The following is a 23,427-nucleotide window of genomic DNA, read 5'->3' on the forward strand; positions in this document are numbered from 1 at the left end:
GCGCTTTCTGGTCCAGATAAAGAGCTGGTATTCCAGCCTGAATCCAGCTGGATGTTGTAATGATGGATGTCCGGACATGCAGGTAAATTCAAGTAAGTCTTTAGTCTTTATCGTCTCCAGATATAGATTAACATACGGAGAACAGACACCGGCTTCCCACCCAGCGGGCACTCACCAACCGACTCCCTTAGAACACTCACACACGTCATCCAAGTTATAGAATGCATCTCCATAGGCGCGCGCATTCACTCCATAGAAATGACTGACTACAATCATAGATTATAACACTTCTCCCCCCTTTGATTAATCAAGAATTCAAGCCGGGCTAAGCCCACTAACACAGAATGCACAGCATGTGGCCACCATGAGGTGCACCCCCTCACTACTCCTGAAAATTGTGTACCCCACAATCCAATTGGTGCAATTGGAAATCCACAATCTGAGAAGAAACCAACGTGCCAAAAAAACGTATGATCCTTACCAGTACACCACCAACTCGCCCCGTAACAACAACCAAAAACAAATATGCAACATAAACACTGCATGTTGCCCAACCAATAACCACCTAGAACACCATCACAAGATACACACAGAACACCAGTTCAGCACACCATTTTTTCCTACACCAACAACAAAGGACCAACCTACGAGGACACCAACCCCAACCCCACTCCGAGCTGCCCCTCGGAGAACAGGCCTGCCACACCTGACACTCTGAAACCAAACTAACGCTCCCAACCACCAGTGCACTAATCACCTTCTGCCCCAGGCTGCCACCCCAGGACCTCCAGCAGACGACGGACAGCGGCCCGCCGGGTGGGATATTAGTAACGGAGGGCGGTGTCTTCTCCAGCTCTGCTGCCCCCTCCACAGCAGCCCCGAACCTCGACGCCAGTGTAATGATGGATGTCCGGACGTGCAGGTAAGCCTTTAATGTCTCCAGAAACAGATTAACATGTGGAGAACAGACACCGGCTTCCCACCCAGCGGGCACTCACCAACCGACTCCCTTAGAACACTCACACACGTCATCCAAGTTATAGAATGCATCTCCATAGGCGCGCGCATTCACTCCATAGAAATGACTGACTACAATCATAGATTATAACAGATGTGTACACTCCTCAGGAGCCAGAAACAGGATTTACCTGCGCTTTCTTGTCCAGATATGGAGCTGGTATTCCAGCCCGAATCCAGCAGGCCGTGTACACATCTAAGGAGCGGGAAACTGGATTTACCTGCGCTTTCTGGTCCAGAGAAAGAGCTGGTATTCCAGCCGAATCCAGCAGGCTGTGTACACACCTCAGGAGCCGGAAACAGGATTTACCTGCACTTTCGGGTCCAGATAAAGAGCTGGTATTCCAGCCGAATCCAGCAGGCTGTGTACACACCTCAGGAGCCGGAAACAGGATTTACCTGCGCTGTGCCCTTCACAGCGGGCCCGTAAATACGATGAACCGTCCTGCCCCGAAGGTGTGGCTGCAGCCTGCTGCCACACTAAACTAAACCCACCCTGAGCTAGCTCTGCACTAAATAATGCTAGTCATGATAAACCATAAATAGCAGTTATACGCTATATTCATGTATGCAATGCGCACACCGTCATGAAAGTAACACCATCTACGAGCTATTGATTTACGGTGATGGCGACATATCATCACAGGGTCCGCTCCGGGCTCTTTCTGCCGCAATCTTCTGTAAAACCAAGTCAAGCGCCTGACAGCTACTGCCCCCCGCCTCCCCCCGGTCGAGCCGAGACGCCCCGCGGCTTTCTTTAAGCAGAGCGAGGGGGGCGGCCGCCCTCTGGGGCCTCCACTATTCACACACGCCTCAACGATAAAGCTGAAAGGCATTCAGTGTGCTGGGCTGGCGACGGGAGATAAGCCGCTGAGGAGAAGAGACGCGCGCGCGAGGCACGGCCCGCCCGGCCGCAGGTGCCGACCTTCGCGAAGGTTCTGGGGAGCGCCACCAACCGCCGACTGACGCAGCCAACGGAACCGCCGGACCGAGGCGCGCGACGACGGCGACGACGACGGCGCCGCGCGCGCGAGGTAGGGGGCGCGCGAGCGAGCGGCGTCACTGGCACCTGCTGAGGGGATGCCCACCTGACATTTTACACTCTGTGGTGGGATTTGGGTGGGGCGCAGCTGGTACATTGCCGCTTTCAGTCAATGAACGGTGCGCACACGCTGCGAGACACACTTTTAGAGCGCTCTGTGAAATGTCTCTCTTCCCTGAAGAGAATTGCAGGTGTTATTATTACTCGAGGGTCTCTCACCAGCTCAGAAAGGACTGAGTCGCGTGACTTCAGCACCCACATTTGAACCCTGGCACTACATTTTAAGCTACCCAATACTTCAAGCAAGGGTTGTGAAGTAGTGGTGTAGTGTGGCGGACTTCGTATAGACTCAGCGTTTCTACTACCCTTATAGAAGCATTTTCAACGCACGAACAGCCTAACTTTTCGTATTCACCTCCTTTCTAAGACTCTGTTTCTGATTTACTGTTTGTGTTGTTTAATAGAGTGAGCGTTTCTCAATACCGTCAGTGAGATTGTGTCTGTCAGTGATGGACCCGTGTGTGTGGTTGTGCATGTGGCCAGGGATATGCAGGTTGTTTTTGTGATCTGTACCCGCAGAAATGTCAGAAGATGTCCTGGTTGCTAGTGTGTGTGCATGTGTTGATGGTATCCTCGGGGCATGTCTGTAACACAAATGCTTTTCTAACCACGTGGCCGCATGTTTTTAGTCTGTCCTTCTGTGTGTGTGTGTGTGTATGCATGCATATGCAATGCAAACACATATTTCTTGTGTATCTACACCTACTTCTCAGGACTGAATGATAATTTTAAAAGATGAATATTTTGAGTTTCGCAGACCCGATTTTCAATATTTTTACATTGTGAAGCAATTCCAGGTAAGGCCCAGATGTGTGCCAAAAAGCAAAGCAGACTATTTCTATACATCCATGAAAAGTGTGTTTATTTTAGGACTATGAGAGACGCATTGTTGTGCGTGTGCAATAAACATATCCTTTTTTAATGGGCCTCATTACGAGGTGGCCGGTAAGGGATTACCGGCACTGGTAAGAGCACCAATGCCGGTAATCCCTTACTGCCCTACTACAAGGTCTCTTAGCGGGTCCCTTCCTTAACACGACTGGTTTTACCAGGCGTTATGGAACGGACCCGTTAAGGGACTTCAGAGCTAATAATGGTACCGCAATTTGCGGTACCGTTATTAGCACCGTCCCCCTTCCCATTGAGCCCTATGGGGGCTGAAATGGGAATGGGGAATGGCTTGTTCAATGGGGACTTACCAGTCCCGCAAAGGTCGGAATAGACTGGTAAGTCCCCATTGAACGGGGACGGACACGGTACCGGTATTGGAGGTAGTCATGGCACTAATAGCGCCATGACTACCTCCAACCTCGTAATGTGGCCCAATATGTTGAAAAAATTAAACATGAAGAGCTTTTAAAAATATAAACACAATCTACTTGGGAGGAGCCAGATAACGTCTGTGGGTCACTTCATTCATAATGCAGTGTGGATAAATGTGTTATTATACCACCTTGAAGAAAACATTTAATTAGAAGAGTAAAATAACTTGTATAAAGCAAATTAATAATACATGATTCATTATCTCACTTCGATGAAGCTAGGTCTGGCTACGGCTCAATAAAAAAACCTAATAAACTAAGATCGTTTAAAAAAATGTGTATTTAATTACACATTTAAAACAACATTTACAAAAGAACACACCATAATTAAATAATTGATGAAATAATCAGACACATTATTAAAATTAGAATAGATAGTGTTACAATAGCACAATAAAACATTTAATGGATATAATTCACACCATCTGTTATGCTCTTACATGGCAGTTCACATCAACTCAATTCAAACCCTGCATAATGTGCTACTTATAAATACTCTTGCATAGTAAATGAGTGAATTAACCAAAGGCTACAACCTCAATCAAATATAGCAATTATAAGATCCACCACTCACAGAATCGGTCGTATTCAATCTATGCCTGACAATTTCCCAAACATGATGGGCAGCAGCAACGGCAGCCAAAGGCTCGGCTGAGTATACCGTGGCCCAAAATTAGTCAGACTTATATCCCCCATTATAATGGATTTCATGGCACGGCACACTCCAGCCCGGGACTTCTGTCACTGACACTGAAGGTGGTGCACAATAAACCACCTTTTTATTTTTATTATTTGAACCCTAGATTCTTTCATGAAGAGGCACCCAACCCATCTCAGACCCACCTTAACAAACACCCTGTGTCGCAATTGACCATGAACCAGGCTGGTATGTAACAAAGAAATATTATTTTTAGAATTCAAATGAAAATCAGAGCAAAACGAAATTTAGGGCAGCAGCCACCACAGTGTGGCAATATAGATGCCAATTTTTATAATACAGTTAATTCAACTTTCTAACATCATCTACAGAAACCTTAAACAGAAATGGAAACAAAATCACTTTTCTTCACAATCATAGATGGCAAATAGGTTACTCACTCCCCCTGCCACACTCCCCCTAAACACCTGCTAACTAGATTCTGTGTGGATGGAAAGCAGTGGCAAGGAGTCAGCAAGAAGAGGGAAGAATCGATTTTCCTCAAAATGAGCAAAATGGCATACTCCGATTTCACTGGTTATTTAGAGGTCAATTTACATTTGCAGTTGGATAGATAGGACTGAAATTTGTATGGCTGTACTTAAGAAGCAAGGAAGCTTACAAGCTACTGAGCAGGGCACTGAAGCAATGTGAACAAAGGTGAGAAGATCGATTTTGGGAAGGAAAACAATGCAACAAATATCACACGCTGCAGAATTGCAATTTCTTATTTCACACAGGATTTAAACTGGCAAACAGCTAAGAATTTGGGCTTAGCAATCAAAATCGGAAATCGGTTTTTGGGATGGCAAACAAACACATAGAACAGCTAGAATGCTGAGGGGAAGGGATGACTCTTATGGGATGATGATATGGTTTTTCTATGGGAAATGCAAGACAGATTTTAAAGAAAGCAAACTACACAGGCAAAATCGGTTTTGTTAGCACAATGATTAGTTCGACTGAGACTATATTTTAAGGCTATAATTAGTCAAAACACTCGAAAAAATGTTACTTTCGAAGGGCAACAATAATGAACATGAATTTTCAATGGGAAATTAATTGATTCATTCCAAATGATAGTAGGGACTTACACAGGTAAAAGAAAGAAATAGAAAAGAAATATGCTAACAGATATAGACTAACACAGATTCTTCTAGGGAAAAAGGTGAACCGAGGATACTGGCACTTTGGGAAATGACTAGGGTTTTTATGGGATTTTAATGGGGTTTGAACAGGATGCAAGGTAAAATATCGGGATATGCAGTTTTTGGGTACTGGGTGATGGGATACTTACAAGACAAGCTTAAGTTTGGTAATTTGGACAGCCAGCAGGGCCTCTAGACGGCAGGGCCAAAGATCTGGTCACGGGAAGCAGGGTCCCGAGATCTGGTTACTGGGTTGCTGGCCTCTCCTTGTTGGGAACAGCTGGGCAAAGTCTGGTCACTGTGGACAGCGGGATGAATCAGCTGGGCGAAGGGTCTGGTAACTGGATTCTCCTAAAGGGGATCAGCTCCCTCTCCTCTTTTCTCCCTGTATTATTGGGAATGCCTCGGTCTGGATAGGTGGTTCTGCCTGGATCTGGAGTCTTGGAATGTTGAAGGGTGAATTTTGAATGTTGAATATCTCTGTGTCTCCCTGTCTACCCCTTAAATAGCCAGAGTTACATCATAGAATTTTACAATATGGACGGAAGCACCCAAGAATTAGTCCTATCCTACGATAGGCCAGCCTATCAGTCCTCCCACCTCCCTCCGAGCTGATTGGTTTCCGGGGAAGTGACATCAGTTTAAGTGTGTGCGTTTTATGACTTGCTTTGTCTCACCACAGTTACTTTATACCAAAAATAAGTTATGGAACAAAAACCTCATATTTACAATAGTCACCAACATAAAAATCAGATAGAGAGATCCCATATTTCACAAGGAATATGCCGATTCAAACGACAATTCTGTGCGATGTTGCCTCGTCCTTGGGCATCATTTCACCATTTTCAGGAGAAACATATTATCTAAAATTCTGCAAATGGCTACACCTACACATAATAATATTTGGCATAGTTCGCCAAGTTTAATATCTGTGCCATTTATGCTTCCCCCAGAAATACATTTTTACTTCCATTTCCATTCACCACGTGCCAGAGAAATGCACATAGTCTTATTATGCTGTCCACAAATCACATTAAAACTGTTAAACATCATATTATTGCTTATTTAGATTGCTGGGAAAAATGTCTTAAAGTGTAAATGTTCTGCAATGTCAATGAGGTGGATTTTCCAAAGATGTGGGCGGTGTTGCCACCCCCACAATCCAAATTGTCTCCCCTGGGTCAGCTTGCACAAGGGTTTCCATGACTCCTCTTTGAAGTCCTCCAGTGGGTACTGGGCATGAATGGAAAGGAAATCACACCTCTGGGGCAACAACACAGGGCCCAGTCATCTCCATTGTATTTAATGGCAAGCTTGCCATGAAACTGGCAGAACCTGTAATTATCACACTGTCAGTCCCATGAGAACAGATCACATGCCCTTGCCGCCTTAATTCACTGGTAGGTGCAAAATCAGCTTTTAAGGCAAACTGGTTTAACAGGAATTCCTAGCCTCAGCCAGGCTGTTGAAGTCCTTTTTAGGGGGAAAAAACATAATATAGATAACTTTGCAGCCCTTCTACCCCCATATACAATTGTGTTTCTGTGCGAGCCACAGTATTATTTAACATTTAGCTTTCAAAGAGCAGTTTTCTTGCTTTTGCAAAAACGAATTTACACGTGTTCATTTGTTTACATGTTGATTACACAAGAAGCGGTTTCTGTAGCCCGCAGTTTCCTTTGCCTGAACTTCAGAAAGGCTTTTAAAAGAGATGGTCAGTTTCTGGACTTAAACATATGCTGCAAATAGTCTCTTGGCAATTGACACGAGTCAAGAGAGAGCATCTTTCCTTTGAAGTACTTTGCATGTGTTGATTTATTTCAAAAAGAAAATCCAATCCATGCAGACTTGAAGCAGAATTCTTTTGCTGTTCATGGACTTTACTGATGAAACAATGCCGTTCTGGAAGGGATGGCTTTATTTGATGGTGTTCAAAATGAAATACACGGACAGGGCCGTGTTTTAATAGAACAAAACTGTGTGATGTTTGAAATGAAATTAGCACCAGTGCGATGCCGTTTTGAATACAGGTAATTTGCCTGTGCAGCCTGGAATGTTTAATGGACAGAACAGCAATGCACAGCCATTCTGAATGTGTGTTGTTTTCTCTGGATTCACGTGAATGATAATAAAATGCAGCCATTCTTGGGGTGGCTGTATTCAAATCTCGCCCCACATGACAAAAGCACAGCCATTTTTGGGTAACTGCTGCAATGCAGTTTTGTGATGCAGGGAATTTCTGTTGGGGCAGGTAAATGTACCCCACACCATGCGTTGCACAGACCCTATTATAGGTCTTGTGTTAATATCCAGTTCATTTGTTGCAACCTGTGAGTATATGCCTACAGGACTCTATCTTGCACATGCAAATGCGACAAAGCCGCCATTTTCGTGGCTCCGGAGTCCACGCCCCGGTGTACTCTCACACGGGGAAGATGGTCAATCGTAAATATAAAATGAAACATTGCAGCGTAAGCCTGCAATATTTCACTAGATAACTACATGGCTGATTCCAAGCAAAACTCTGTCTGGTGTACTCAGCATAGCGCTTCCGACCAGATAAGGTCTCCATAGTCATGACCCTGTCCCATTTGAGTGACTTTTTATTTAACTCAGCCAGCAAAAGGCCTGGAAAGGCCATTTCTATGACAGGGAGATCAATATGCAACGGATGCCCTTTTGCAACCCTAGTCAGCTGAGTGTAGGCAGTGTTATTCGGTTTCAATGTCCCATGAGTTTACAACAAAGCCAATAGTGCGGTAGGAGAGGAAGTAGTCTTTGCTACCAAGATATTCATCAGAAGCCTAATTAATTTCAACTTCCATATCATCGAGAGTGAAGGAACCCCCAATTCAATTTTTAACACTTCAACAGATACGGTTTGCGGTAGACCCAGCATAGATTTTAGGAGTTTCCCCTCAATCTTATTTAGCCAAGCTGAAGTTACACCGGGGTTCGCTTCTAGGCCATATAGGAGGCAAGCAATAGCAGACTTGCAATACACCTCCAAATAGCCTTCCACGGATCTACCCCCAACTCTGCCAATAAGCATTTTCAGAACTTGCCATTTGCGTAGTACTTTGGTCAGTAACGGCCTCCCAAATGCTATTCCAAAAGGGCTCCCAGGAAAAGGACAGCCCAAATAAAGATAAGAGCTCACTCCTTCAAGCTTAACCCCATCTATCCACCAATTATGCATCAGTGGCTTTTTACCCTCTTGATATAATTGCAAAATCTTGTTTATTTTGTAGATTGATTTGAATATTGTTCTTAACATACAATGATAGGCCGTCCAGTGAGCATTGTAGGCCCAATGGTGTACAATCTAAGATCACTGTATAATCTGCGTAGCCAATCCATGTGGTTGGAGTTCCTCCTAAAGGTGGTGGATAGTTACAGGACTGAGCTAGGGTATGCCCCATGTCCACCACATATAGGCTGAAAAGCAGGGGTGCTAATACGCACCCCTGCTTTAGTCCTATATTAGATGGCATAGGTGGGGTAGTACAGCCATCTTGATTGAGCCGCCTAGTACAGTCGTTTCCGTTTAAAGGAGACAAATGAAATAAAGGGGCTGCGGGTCGATGCCCCAAGCCTCTAGTTTAATCCAAAGTCGGGCACGTATTACAGAATCAAACGCAGTTTAGTTGTCCACGAAGCAGAGCAAAATATCACCATCTGTTCCGTTAACTACATTGACAGATAAAACCTGGAGTGCCAAGCCTGTGCTGTTGAGCAGCCCCTCTGGAACCCAATTTGTTGTGGCTGTAGCAAGTGACATGTCCACTCCTCTAGTTGCGCAAGAAGGATGGAGACAAAAATCTTACTGCTGCAATCCGGCATGGCGAGTAGGCGATAGTTGCGGGGATCGTTATGTGATCCCTTTTTAAAGACTGGAATAAGGATGGAATATCACCAGGAACCTGTAATTTCTCCTCCATGCAGGATCCCAGCAAAAATAAGATTTACAATCTCCGTCCAATACAAGGGGTGCTTTTTGAGTAAGACATTTGCAAGACCATCAGGGCTAGGGGCACAAGATGATTTGAGTTCACATACTCCAATAACTTGTCCCCTCCCAATTTTGTGGTCGGACTTGTTGTGACCTGAGATTTTGGGTCCCAATAAGTCTCAGACAAGTGGCTCTCCATTGCTGCTCTATAACCCCACATACGTCTGCTGTGGAGTTAACGGTCAAGCGTGTCCTGTACAGATGCCAAAACATCAGTGAATCGTTAGTCTTGGCTAATTTGTACACCAACTTCCAGGTTGCTAACCTCAAACTCCTTTTATGCTCATGTAGCCAGTTTTTTAATGCCGACTCTACAATGCAATTTCATCTTTTTGTTTACGGAAAGAATAGCACCCCTTACGTTTAATGAGAGCAATGTCATGACGCAAGATAAGCTTCTTATCGTAAATGCACATATAAGTGCTGCTTGCATCTGTCCTGAATTATAGCTCTCCTGGGCTGATGGTGTGGCGACCATGCTGTCTGCAGCAAGTTATGTAAACTACTGCTGCATTTACTGAGGAGGTCTCCATAATATCAGTGATGCTCTAAGAATTTGCCTCCTTCCAGACAATGCGGTTTCCCTGTGTGCTGAGAGAAGGCCTACTTAGTGCTGAAATATTTCTTTAATTCAGATAGGTATTAACAATGACTTTTAACTGAGCATGATCGGTTATTGATGAAAATACAATCTCCCATGTGGTTATGAGGCGACACAAAGTGTGAGAAGCAAAAATGCAATCAAGGCTGGAGGCACTAGATCTAGCCTGCCTCGTGATGTTATCAATTAGCGTAGCTTTCCCCGTAGGAGTTAGGGGTTCCAAGGAAAATGACAGTAAGGTGTCTCCCCATCCTACACACGCCCCATTTTATCAGGTAAAGTGCATGCTTGCTTGTCATCACTGAACGTTTCCCCAATAGCATTGATTCAATTTCTGGCAAATTAGATTCCCAAGGGAGTGAACAATGAGCATTAAAGTCTCCAGCCACAATGATTTCACCAGCTGGATATAGCCTATTCCATCTTTCCAATAATGCTATAATATCCTTTCTGAGAGCCGTCGTCCCACGGCCATCCATGGGTTCATATACATTGAGGATCAGTGTACAAGATGCAGAGTAGGGAAACTTATCAATCACTATTGCCATCAAGTTCGCTGATTTGTTAGAGATATTGAACAGTGTAGCATCCATGCTGACATGTACCCCGATGCAAAGGCCACCCATCGGATGTCCCCTAGGGTTGGTTTGAGCAGCTTTAATGAAAATAGTGTAGCCATCCATAATAGTGTCATGCTTAAGCCAAGTTTCTTGTAGGAGAAATATTTTCACTGATGTTAGTGCCTGGATACCAGCCGCATGGGAAGTAAAAGAGGTATACCCCAGAGTGTTCCAGGACAACATGGAGCATGTGGGGGCGGTAGACATACATCAGTATAAGGCAGTTCCGTTTGCTGGTTGCCATACGCTGGATTGAAGATGGCTATGGTCAGCCATTTTCTGCAATTGGGCCGAACAAAGGTAAGGGCCAAGTTGCTGCTTCTGACTTTATCCCTCAACGAGGAACTAGTAGCCAAGGGTGCACCTTCTGATGAGACCCGAATATCTATTCCCATTCTACGCAGCTCAGGTGTTGCGTGCATGACCCTTTCCACCGCCACCAATGAAGCAAACAAGACAATAGACCAATTTGTCAAACTGTACAATGTTGGCAATTCCACAAGCTCAATGTCAAGAGATGTTAAAATTCTCAAGTCCTGTATATTACTAAAAAGAACCACAAGAGACTTACGGTTAAGGAAACGACTTTAGCCAGTTGTATCCAGCTCCTGGAATCGTACTAGGTGATTCCTGAGATGAGATGTTTGTGGAATTTGAGCATAATTACTTAACTCCGAGCCCACCCTTGTTTTAACCAACTGACATGGTAAAAAATGTGGGTCACGGAGTAGATGGACTCTTGCTTCAGACTCCTCTGCACCCCACAGATGTTCATTAACAAACTATTCTTCTCGGTTAGTCTACCCTGGATTTTGTGTTCCGTCCACCAATGCAGGTGGCAGAGACATTGTTTGAGCCATGGACGCCGCTATCCTGCTAAGGGCTGGTACAAGTATTGAAACAGCCCCCATTAGAGAATGGGACTCGTGCCTCCCCAATACCTGCCCCGTCTGCATTTCACGTGGCAACTGATGAGAACGTTTTTGTGAGTTTATGGTAAACTGTCCTGTTGGAATAATGGCCATGTGTTCCTCTACCTCTCTTCTACTTGGAGCCGCCACTGGTGGCATTCCTGCTGCCAACGGGAAATGTCTTGTGATGAAAATTCATCTGTGGATTCGTAATAGTCGGTGCCACCAACGAGATAGACCTGAGCAGGTAGCCACTGCAGTGACAGCCGGTGAGCAGAGTAAAATCGGCTGTCAGGTGGATTATTCACGGGTGGTTGAACCTCTGCCTGACACCGCATCCCATTCTCAGATGACTGGGTGGTGACTAGATTCACCAGCTCACGGAATTGTAGCCACTTATCCAGAGTACCAGTTGAAATATTTACCCCCTTCTGGGTAATGCTGGGGGAGGTCTCATTTCATGTGCTTTTATGCCACTGTAAGCAGTTTTTCTTATTCGTAGACCTCAGTTTCCCCTGTTCTAGTCTAGGGAGGTGGAGGAAACAGTTATCAATCAGGGAATCGTTAATAATTTAATTTCGGTTTTCTTCGTTTTCGCATGTGACCGGGCTAGCTTTCCTCTATTGCATTTACTTGATCTGACCAGGTCATTTTGCAGGGGGGTGGGAGGGGGGTAGCTGGCTTAATCTGCAAAGTAACTCCCTCAGTGAATAGAGTTTGCGATTCATCTAAATACATTGTTGGGGCAGATATAGTAAATGGAGAGCCTAAAATGCTGGCATCTCCAAGGGTAGACACATCCATTGCCGGCGGCTGCGGGTCTGTGTTAATTACACCCACGTGATCTGAGACATTGCTGCTGTTGGCCAGTATGATGTCCACCAACCTGGGCAGAATTCGCTTTAACGTCATTTTGTTCACAGGAAGTGGTCGAACACAAGCCAAACATTGCATCGACCGTCACAGCAATTGAACTAAGCGTGGGGGAAATAACAGACTCATGTGCCACCAAAAAGTCACTCTTCGGTGAATCTGATGAAGAGAGTAACGTACTTTCCATATTACTATCTACCACTGCCGCCATTGCAGTGAGGTCAGGACTAATCAAGAGATTGGTTGAGAATAATCCCTGTCAATGCTAAGGAGTTGTTATTGTCGATAGCTTTGGTAGATGGTTAAATTCCCAGTACCAGTGCCTCAATGTCAGGTGTTGCCGGGGAATGCTGTGTTTTATTCGTAGGTGAGAAGAAATCTTTGATATTTTGTTCTACTCTAAATGTATTTACTGTTGGTTTCTGAATCGACACTTGTACTTCAACTGGAGCCTCCCCTTCCACCTTGTCTGCGTGACCGCTGTTGAAAGGTGTTTGTAGGCCGGAGCCACGTTTAGCAGCCGGCTGGCGACATGACTAAGGTAACTGTCATTTCGAACGGCTCCTTAATGGATAAGTCAGAGAGAGAGGGGGATTTCATCCCACGTCTCATGTGTATTAATGCTGTCACAATAAATGGAAGAATGGCTGCACACAAGGCGACCTCCCGCACCGCAACAACCCTGCTATTTGCGGGGGAGGATCGCTAGCTCAGTGTGTGGCTGCTAAGATACTGCTGTCACCCAAGAGCTCTGAACGCTGCTCTAAACGCTGCTCACAAAGCAACCTGCCCCATACGACCCCCCGCTCCAGCACCCAAACAGCTCACTCAGCGAAACTGCAACTCAGCAGCTTAGTCTCCAGAGGCGAGCGCCAGGATCCGTCCACCAGCTTAAGTCAGTCCAGTCAGCTTCCTCCTTCTGGAGTTAGAGGAAAGAACCCATTGCCCAATACAACTCACTCACACATGCAATCTCATAAGATAGACCTTTACTCGCAATCTTGTCATCTGTATACAGGCCAACATGCCCCATCTCATTTGGCAGATGCATACCATGTTACACAGTTTTGTTGAAAGTTGGCAAACCAATTTGGCTAAAATATTCCTATGAAGTCTGTACTTTCGGATTTGTGGAAGGGTACAGCGTAGTTAGTTTGCTGATTTATGCAATCTGGGTTTTACCTGACCTTTATATGGCCGCATCAGGCACACTCTGATTGGATGAATGCTCCTGTCAATCCTTTCTTAACACTACCTTTGGTTGCCCTCCTTCTCTCAAACCAATACTTGGAAAAGAAAGTCCACATCTATTCTAAGTAAGCAGGATTGTGGGGTACAATTATTTTCTGCACACTTGGACTATAATCTGTGGCTTTAGGGATTTTGGGTTATGCTTGGCCTACTTTTTTCTTCGAGAAGAAAGCCTAAATTACTCGCATGTGAGATAGGGAAAGGATTAAGGCATGCACCAGAGGGTGGTTTGTAATTGTAATTGTCTATTTATAGAGCACTTATACACAGGTGGAGTGCTTCAAAGCGCTTCAAGGCGGGAGGGGAACAAGGCAATACAGTAATCATTCTTAGGCGTTGAAGCTTCCGAATGAATCTAAACAGAAAACTAGCATACTAGGCCTGACGGCATTTCTCCTAGTGCAAGTGCATGAAGTGTTACAGTGGGGGGGAAGTGGGGGGTTACAGGATAGACAAACATTTCTAGTCCTAGAACATTTATGCATGCGTACAGATGGAGGTGCAAGGAAGAGGGGGTAGTGGGGGACAAACACGCCCGGTCCAATAGGCCCCACGCAATCTTGATTATTTGGAAAGGGAAGTAAGAAATCCCAATCCACAGGTAGCATGGGAAGACATAGAGGAATTTCTGGCATGTCTAGAGCAAATCTAGAAGACGAGTTTGACTCGAGGAGTGTTAGGGAAGCGATCGATAAAGTATACCACGAAATGCAAGCCAAGAAAGAATCACAAGGGAAGGGAAAAAATGATCGTATCGAGAGCACTCAGTTGTATGACATGGAGGAAGCCTTATGTAGTACGAGACAGAAGGAGCTGTCATTAGACAGACCGACTCTAAATAGAAATGAAGAAGAGAGAAGTTGCACGAGTTGGGCACAGGAAATGTCAGACGAAGAAAGGGAAACCTTCCAGGGGGAAGAGAGAAGTAATGTATGTGGTCCAGAGGGATGTTCGCCTATGGATAAGGGAGTAAGATGGTCGGGTTTAAAAATACCTGTGTCTAAGGCACCAGAGCCACTGACAAAGTCAGACCGACATAAGGGGCAACCCCACGGTCAGAGGGGGGAGTCCTGCCTTATGTAAGCAGCTTAAGATCATTGCCAGGTAGACAGCGATGTGGGAATATTACCCTGGTGATAGATAGACAAATGATGAGAGATGAGAATGAGTTTGGGGCATCACAATTTCCTTTGTTAGAAAAAGGAGGGGCCAGGCCACACTACATACCATGGCCCCAAATTGACAGAGATAATTTACGGTGTAAACTCCCGAGTTTAACGTCCGGCGCTGGAAAATGGATAGATGAATTAGAAAAAATGACAGGAGGGAATACGTTGGCTATAGGGAATATTAAAGGTCTTCTAATCGTCATACTTGGTGAGAGAGCGGATGATGTATGGACACAGGCAGGCTACCCTGGTGTGACTACAGTCAACACCGCGCACGGTGGAGTGCCATTCAAGAACTGCAGAGCAGCAGTTTGGAAAGCGCTACAAGTACTATATCCGGACATATCCGATATGGGAGCTATAATGACAAAAAAGATGAAGGAAGGAGATGATCCATTAGTTTACATTCAAAATTTCCAAGACGCCTGGACGCTCGAGACTCGCAAGGCTTGGGGGAAATCCATACCTGCATTCTATCATATATTGTGCCAAGGGCTGCCAGAGCAAGTACAGAAGAAGCTCAAGAAATTAGTGGCTATAGAAGCCAAACCATGATCGGAAATCCAGTTAACCATTGCACATTACTGCAGAATCCAGCAGAAAAAGAATTGCAAAAAGGACGATGCGCAAAAAGGCGACGCAGCAAAATTGGTACAGAGAAAACTGTCCAAGTACGCCATTGAAGGGGCAATGCTTACTAGCGTAGGCGGATCAAATTCACAACAGACAATGAACATATGGCAGGTGAATAACCAAAGACAGTTTGATCAGACAAATAGTGGATATGCTCCACGATGAAGGGGATATCGAGGAAGAGGTTGGCAAGGCAATCAAGGGAATTTGCAGAATAATCAGGGAGGTTTTCAGGGAGGTTTTCAGAATATGCAAAATGGTAATCAGAATATGCAATATGGGCAGATGGGGAGACCACCGCCTATATGATGGACATGCGGAATGACAGGGCACTTGGCTCGTATGTGTAGAAGCCAAAGGATGGTGAAAACTAATCAGTTTTTAAGACAGGGGATGTCAAATCCACCTGCATACTCACAGCAGAGTGGGGATGGAGTTGCGCAAAATGAAACAGTGCAGCAGCAAGCGCCGAGAGTGCAGCAAGGCTTGCAACCACAGCAAATGACAGGTAATCAACCACAAGGACAATCGCAGGAATCCCCTATGCAACTTCAACAGAACAGAAACACAGAACCGCCAATGACTCGTAGAATAGGAGGTGTCACTGTTGATGGAGGGAATCCATTCACGAGTGATGGAGTGAGACTGTACCCACAATAGGACATCTCACTGGGAGACCTGATGTGTTCAGTCCTATCTATAATGCTGAATCCTCATGATGTTCCAAGGATAGATGTAAATATAGGCGGTAAAGCTTTTTCATTCTTAGTGGACATGGGTGCAACACGCTCATGTATACAAGAGGGCACATTTTTAATGTCTGGCGATGCAATGAATACTCAGGGTTTTACAGGAGCAACGAGTCGAGTTCCTTTCACCGAAGAATTACCAGTCTCTATAGGAGAATGCAACATGAAAGTGCCATTGCTATATTCAAGGCAAACACCTGTTAATAAAATATACTGGGATGAGAATTTATAACTAAATTGAATATGACCATTTTGTTTACAGACGAAGGCATAGTGTGCTCAACACCGGGAATGCATTATTTAAACGTGTGCAAAATGATCATGGCATTCACAGGGCAGATAGCGCCAAGAGCAATACTACTTGAACCCCTAGGTTTTTTACTATGGGATACGCATTCTGCTGACCTGGCTACCTGGTGTAGTGGGTAGAACCATGAGGATACCAGGTGAATTTCTATTTAGGCCTCAGATACCCATGGATGAAGAGGATGGGCACATTTTTACCTTAAACATAGAAGCAGCCATAGTCCGAGGAAATATGGCTTTACTCGATGGAAATGATGATAAGGGCAGACGATGGAGCGCAATAATTGCCATCGAGGAGGGCTGCAGAGTGACTGATGTCACTGATGAGGAATTGTTTGGAGATTATTTATCTGATTTTGTGGTATTTGAAATTAGCATTACTTATTGGATAAATGCAATTAAGAGAGAAGTTCTGTAGAAAATGATGTTAGCACAGAAGCGTCCTGAATATTTTGATGAAGATATGGCAAACATGCCAGTTTCATTATGGACGCCCCTATGACGTAGGCTTACTAAAAGGGGTTGGGGAAGTGAAGATTCAACTAAAACCAGGAGCAATTTCTACATCGAGCAGAACAATATCCCATGCCTCGAGAGGCAGATGAAGGCATTTACAAGACGGTTTCCGCCATGATGGACCAAAGTATCTTAGTGACGTCCGAGTCACCATGTAATACGCCAGTTTATCTCGTCAAGAAATCTAGGGGGGGGTTGTGGCGTTTAATACAAGATTTGAGACCAACAAACCAAATTGTAGAGCCCGAGTTCCCTCTAGACCCGAACCCATCTACATTTCTATGTAATATACCCGTAGATGCACGATAATTCATGGTGATTGACTCGAAAAATGCATTTTTCCAATCCCATTGCACCAAGACTCACAAGATTTGACATTGTTTACTTTCAGACAAGTGCGCTTGAAAAGCACTCGGTTGCCTCAGGGGTACTGTGAGTCTCTATCAATTTTAAACAGAGTCCTCCAGATGGACTTGAGCAATATTGTCTTAGAAAGTGTTGTGCTGCAATACATAGATGACATTTTAGTTTGCAGCACCACAAAGGAAGAGTGCAGACGCGATTCTGATCAGCTGCTGATTATACTTGCTGACAAAGGATATAAGGTTGACAAGGAAAAGTTATAATATTGTCAACAAGAAGTGTTGTACATAGGCCAATTAATTTGACATGAGGGAAAAAAGGTCACCCCTGAAAGAGCTGAGGCCTTTTTAAAAACAGCTAAGCCACATACGATAAAACAGATGCATAGCTTTTTGGGATTATGTAATTATGTCAGAGCATGGGTCTTTGACTACAGCTCGTATACAAGGCCTCTCTTACAGGCCTTGAAGAAAGCACAGGCAATGCAAGAAGAAATCGTGTGAACTGAGGCAATGGAAGAAGGGTTTGATGAATAGATAAAAGCAATCTGCACACCCTCTGTTTTAGGGATCCCTAATTATGCAGAGGAAATCTTTTTATTCTCGCATACAGATGCCACTATTATGACAGCAGTACTCGCACAGAGAACCACGTTGGGGTACAAGCCACTTGCATATTATAGTGGAATCTTCAACCCCGTAATGAGATGTCATTTTCCATGCGAACAAAGTTTGACAACCGCCGCGTTCACCATAGAAAAGGCTACAAGCATAGTGATGGGATGCTCTATGACGTTATTTGTTGAACACACAGTATTTGCCATTTTAGAAAAACTGAAAGGTACGTTAACTTCTCAAAGGGATTCTGCCTATGAGGTAGTTATATCAAATCCAGCAATCAAAATATTCTGATGTAAAATAGTGAATCCGGCTATGTTTATAGCTGAGCCAATCACAGAAAGAGAGCCCATACATGATTGTGCAAACTATGAAGAGTTCTTTGATGAAATCCCTAGAGCAAAGGAGAATGCACTAGCAGGGGGAGGGATTGCGTTTATTGACGGGTCTTCAAGGATCGATCAAAATGATGGACAAAGGTATACAGGTGCCGCTGTGGTAAAGCACATGGCTGATGGGGAATTTCAGATGCTCGTTAGTACTCGATTGCCATCCCATTATTCAGTGCAAGCTGCAGAATTATTGGCGTTGATACTCGCAATCGAGAATCACCCAGACCAGGAAGTAACAGTGTACAGCGACTCTGCCTACGTGACGTCGACGGTGCATGCAGGATTAGCACGTTGGAAAAGGAGGGGCTAACTCCAATCGGACGGCACGCCAGTCCAGCATGCAGCCTTATTGGACAGGCTTATTAAGGCACTACAACTCCCAGTAGGCATAGCAGTCGTTAAATGTGCAGCTCACACCAAAGGGAAAGAACTTAACTACATCATCTTTTTATGCAAAGTTATTTAATTGATTGTGTATGTATACACAACGTTTTGTTTGTGTAGTGCCAAATGTTGCCTTGAAGACACTTCAAATCACTTGCCACCTTGTGGACGGCATCATTGTGGGATTGGCTGCTGTGATTGCCTCATCAGCTCATTGCTTATTTAATTTGAAGTTTGAAGAAAATGGAGGGTTGGCAGTAGTTCAGTTTGGCATGGATTCAAGGCTATCATTCATTTAGCCTGCCTTTAAAATCTAGGAGCACTTCTATGTAGGACGGTTTCAGAAACAGGCAACCTGAAAGCCCTTCTCATCCTCCCCCTGCACAACCTGTGGAGAAGGGGCTGTGCTGTGATCTGTCAATGCCCAGGAGAACAAAATAAGATTCCTTTATTCGCTACAATTGGTAAGGATGGCCAATAAAATGCGGAAAAACTTGGTTCTATGTGAAATGTCAACAGTAAACATGTAGTCATATGGAAAAGTAGCCAGCAAAAAGGAGTTTTCAAAATGTAGTAATTCTATGATACCTGACATTGTTATCAGTGATAAGGCGCCAAAAAATCTATTTTGAAACACTCAGAAGTACAAGGCTGTAACCCTCACAATGACCAAGGCCCCTAATAAAGCTGGGCAACACCAGTCTTCTTAAATCACCCTTATTGTAATACCTAACCCGTAGGCTTGCCCTAACCCTTCAGCGCTACAAACCATCTTATTTGCATGTGACATGATGCAAAACACCAGATAAATGATTAGAAACTTAACATTGACCTTCGGTCCAACCCCATCACTAGTCCTCCTCAAATTCCACAGCCCTTCCTTTTAGCCAAACCCTTGCTCTAACGCTAACCTAGGCCTTACTCTGACCCTTACTACACCCTACCCCAAGGTTGATCCTAACCCTTATCCTACCCTGACATTCCCCAGCCCTCCCCAACATCCCTATCCCTTTTCACTGTAACCTAAACCCTTAATCTGTTCACCCTACCCATACCCTAACACCTACCCTTACAGGTACCCTACCCCTTACCGTACCCTAACCATACCTCAGCATCACCATCTCTCCACAACCACCTCGAGCCTAACACGTAGCCTAAGTCTAATCAAAATCTTTACTCTAACCCTTAACCTTAACCTAACTCCTATCCTAATCCTATCCTAACCCTACACCAGGCAATCACAAGCCCTCCACCCCATCCTTTCACATAACAAATACTTTAACAGCACTGCATTTTTGCCTACTTTTCATATGCATTTGTTTGACTACATTTTGTTTGGTAACCTTTTCACTGCAAAGGTATTTTCGCCATAATGTTTTCAGTGACACATCTTTAGTTGGCAACATTTTCACTGGATACCGAAAACCTGGGTGAACATCCACCTTGGTAAAATGAGTCTCCTCGTGTTTTATTACAATACACATATGGGGGGTGAACTTGCATTCTGCAAATAGGCCTGTTTTGTTTCATTATACATACTCTCTTTGGAGGGCTATTTTCTGACTATTTCTGAAGAGCGAGTAAAGCCCATCCTCTGAGTGCCTGAAAAGGGATCCGTAAAAGAAAACGGAAGAAAAGTCCTCCATTCGGTGCCATTACAGTGAACAAGGGCTGCAGGGGTGTCCCCCGCATCCTTGTTCACTTTAATGTCAGCAGGGCTTGCGGGGGGGTCCCTCGCACCCGTTGGAAAAAAGTTAAGTTAAGAAAAGAAAAGAGGTGCTGGCAGCTCCGGTTCCATCCACACAAGTGAAGGGACCCTGCGTTGCAAAGGGATGCAGCGGCACACAAGGAGGTGTGCCGCCCACAGGTAAGTAAGGGGATCGGGGGGGGGGGGGAGAAGGGGTTGTCCGAAATGTCCGGGGGAAGAGAAAAACAGAAGTTCTTTTTGGTAAAATAACTTTTGTTTTTTTCTCCTTCTGACATTTCAGATTCAATTAATTCATGGTAATGCCTTGAAATTGGATGCGACAACATGTTGTTTTGAGAAATTGTCGGCAAAGATTTGCTGTGGTAGTGAACTTTACAACAAGCATTTCCCACTCTCGCCTCCTCATGTACTTTTAACTTTTAGGTCTGCAGCAATGATGGCTTAAATTTCATGGTGACCAAGCTTTGTTTTTTAAATATCTTTATTGAAATTGTAAAACATACTTAACCAATGTTAAATTACATAACATGCCTCAACATCAACAGTGTTTACCTAATGGTTGAAAAGTACCCCCCCTCGCTCTCTTTCCCTTCACGCCCACTTCAACAGAAGAGGTATTATCTTCGTTCAGACTAGAGGGACCTGGTGTGCCAGGATCTACATTAAAACATTGAAGTTTTACTGTGAGATCAAAAACCTTGAATGTAAAACAATGTTATTCTATTTTAAATGCAGGGGGAGACCCCCGCAGTCCCCCTCACAACCCCCACTTTAATATATACCCCAAACCAAACCCTCAATCTATTTTTTCGTCTAAATTCGTTGTTTTACCTTGGAGGTGTACTACCTGGCAATAACTGCCTTCGATGTTTTGTAGTAACACAGTGTGCCAATGCATTTCATTTTCATGTATTTCTATCATCAGTGTGGCCTTTAGTATTGCTTGTGAAATATATTCTCAGTCAAATAGCATCAGCAAAAAACATCAATAATAGAGTCTTGGCTTGCGGGATCCGTCATCAGATGACTATCCAAGGTTCTGCGTTTTAATGTTCCATTGCATCAAATGGGCTTGTAGATCAGTTCCTTGTCTCCCAAGTGAAGGGACCAAGGCACCCGTTTTCTGCCCGGGACCATATTTATAAGTCCAAGATCCAGAGTTCCAAGCTAGGCCCATGCATATTTTTCTTCCCGATTGCTTCGCACCTTTAAGCCAGAATCCGTCTGAATCCATGCTTCTTTCCATGTGTCTCCTAGATTTTACCCAACAAGTACATCTCAGAGGTACATTCAGTCTGCATTATTCCCAGTTGATCCAACTAGTGTGTTAAACCCAGCTAGAATGTTCTAACATTAGGGCCGGGCCAGAAGCATGTGTAATATAGCTCAGGGCCTTGGAAGATGACGCACAGCAACACTGGTTCGATCTCCGGGTGCGTGCTTAGAAACCTCTGGGTATTAAGCGCGTTATAAATAACGAATTATAATATAATTATAATTTTGGACAGTTGATTTGGGTCAACTAAACTCCATGGAGAACGTTAAACTGTAGTTAGTCCCCAACCTTGTCCCCTAGAATGTATTCCCAGTCAGTATAGCTACATAGGCCGCATCAAGTAAAGTTCTTCATCTGCATCTAAGTTCCAACTCATGTAGCTTGAATGGGAGAGCATCTTGTGTGGGTTCTGAATTTAGAATGGCCCAATATTTTCTTGATCGGCCCATAATATCGCAGTGTATCAGGAAATGTCCCACTGGTTTCTCAAGTCCAGAAAACCTTTTAATTTACCAATGTCCAAAAATTATCCCCACAGTGAAATTCCCAAGAGTTCTCACAAAGTGTGTCTGATGATTAATATTCAGCACTTTACCAAATCATACCCTAAGCTGAATATTCGGGGAGTATGGGAAAACTGTTCCCACTTTTAGGAGCATATGTCTCTGTGTCATATATCATTCTTGAATTAACACCTATCTTTCAAATCTAGCATAAAGCTTCTTTCGTTGTGTATGGGACGATCGATTTTTGCAGTAAGATGATTTACAGTGTTTCTTCGCTAGCCAACCTGCAGGGTTACATATTGCAGTTGTGTTGCAAGGAAATATATAGCTCAAGGTCTGAGGCCTACAGGCCGCCTTTCTAATATGATATATAAAGTATCTTTAATGCTACAGTCCGTCTTCCATTGGCCCAAAGTAAGACTCTTAATTAGGTGTTGAGAGCAATAAAGAAATATTTTGGAATATTATAAGGCATACCTGAAATGAAATGGAGGCATCAAAGCAGTATACTTTAAGGCAGACATTAGTTTTCAAAACTGGATTAGCAGAGTTTTTCTCATTACTATGTTCATGATTAGCAAAGAAACCCATTTGATTAGCAATGGTATACTAATATATTTAATGTCAACAGAAGTTGCTTGTACCCAAGACATTAAACACGCAACAATACAGCATTTGTGTGTACCGCTGAAGTAAGGTAAATAGTCAGGCCTTGCAAATTCTTTAAAATTCCACTAGAGCAGCAGGCCTAGTGACTTAGTTTACCTTCTCGACCAAGAGAAATGCACTCGACCCTTGGCAACAGATGACAACACAAATGTACACATGCTTTCTGTAAAATGGTGCAAGTCACCAAAAACTCACTTTATGTTTGCATGCTGCTGCCCCCCAGAGCCCAGCCATGAACAGTGAAACCTTTATTTGACATTAACTGCAAACAAAGTAAATATTAAATAAATGTTTCAAACAACCCCTGCAAATGGTATTCGCCCTTCATAAAATCTACTCGACAGTGTGAGTGGGTGAGTAGAGTTTGCGTGCACTGGATGATTGTCTGTAAAAGGTTAGCTCCATGAATGGGTAAAAATAGATACAGTGAAAAGGCTCTGAAAACAGTTTTGCCACCTCTCAGGTTTGTACTGTTAGGCAAGGCAATCCCAATCATAAAACAACGTGAGCTCTGGAGGCCAAATACAGCCGATGCTACTGCAGCGGATCTGTAGATGTACAGACTGGATGGAACCATTGATCACT

The 23,427-nt window shown here is 44.1% G+C and overlaps 1 protein-coding gene across 4 annotated transcripts in view; it reads left to right on the forward strand.

Annotated features, from left to right (window-relative positions):
* Positions 1–23,427, forward strand: part of VWA7 (von Willebrand factor A domain containing 7) — a 255,716-nt gene that overhangs the window by 99,265 nt on the left and 133,024 nt on the right. Inside the window, exon 1 of one of the 4 annotated variants that reach the window (XM_069635144.1) lies at positions 1,808–2,051. The exons of the other annotated variants lie outside the window; for them this stretch is intronic. The gene's annotated coding sequence lies outside the window, so the exon portion shown is untranslated. Of the gene's footprint in view, positions 1–1,807; positions 2,052–23,427 lie in introns of those variants that run through there. 4 annotated transcript variants of the gene reach the window in all.

The sequence above is a fragment of the Ambystoma mexicanum genome, chromosome 13 (genome assembly GCF_040938575.1).
Source record: "Ambystoma mexicanum isolate Mex_15411 chromosome 13, UKY_AmexF1_1, whole genome shotgun sequence".
In the NCBI taxonomy this organism is placed as follows: Eukaryota; Metazoa; Chordata; class Amphibia; order Caudata; family Ambystomatidae; genus Ambystoma; species Ambystoma mexicanum.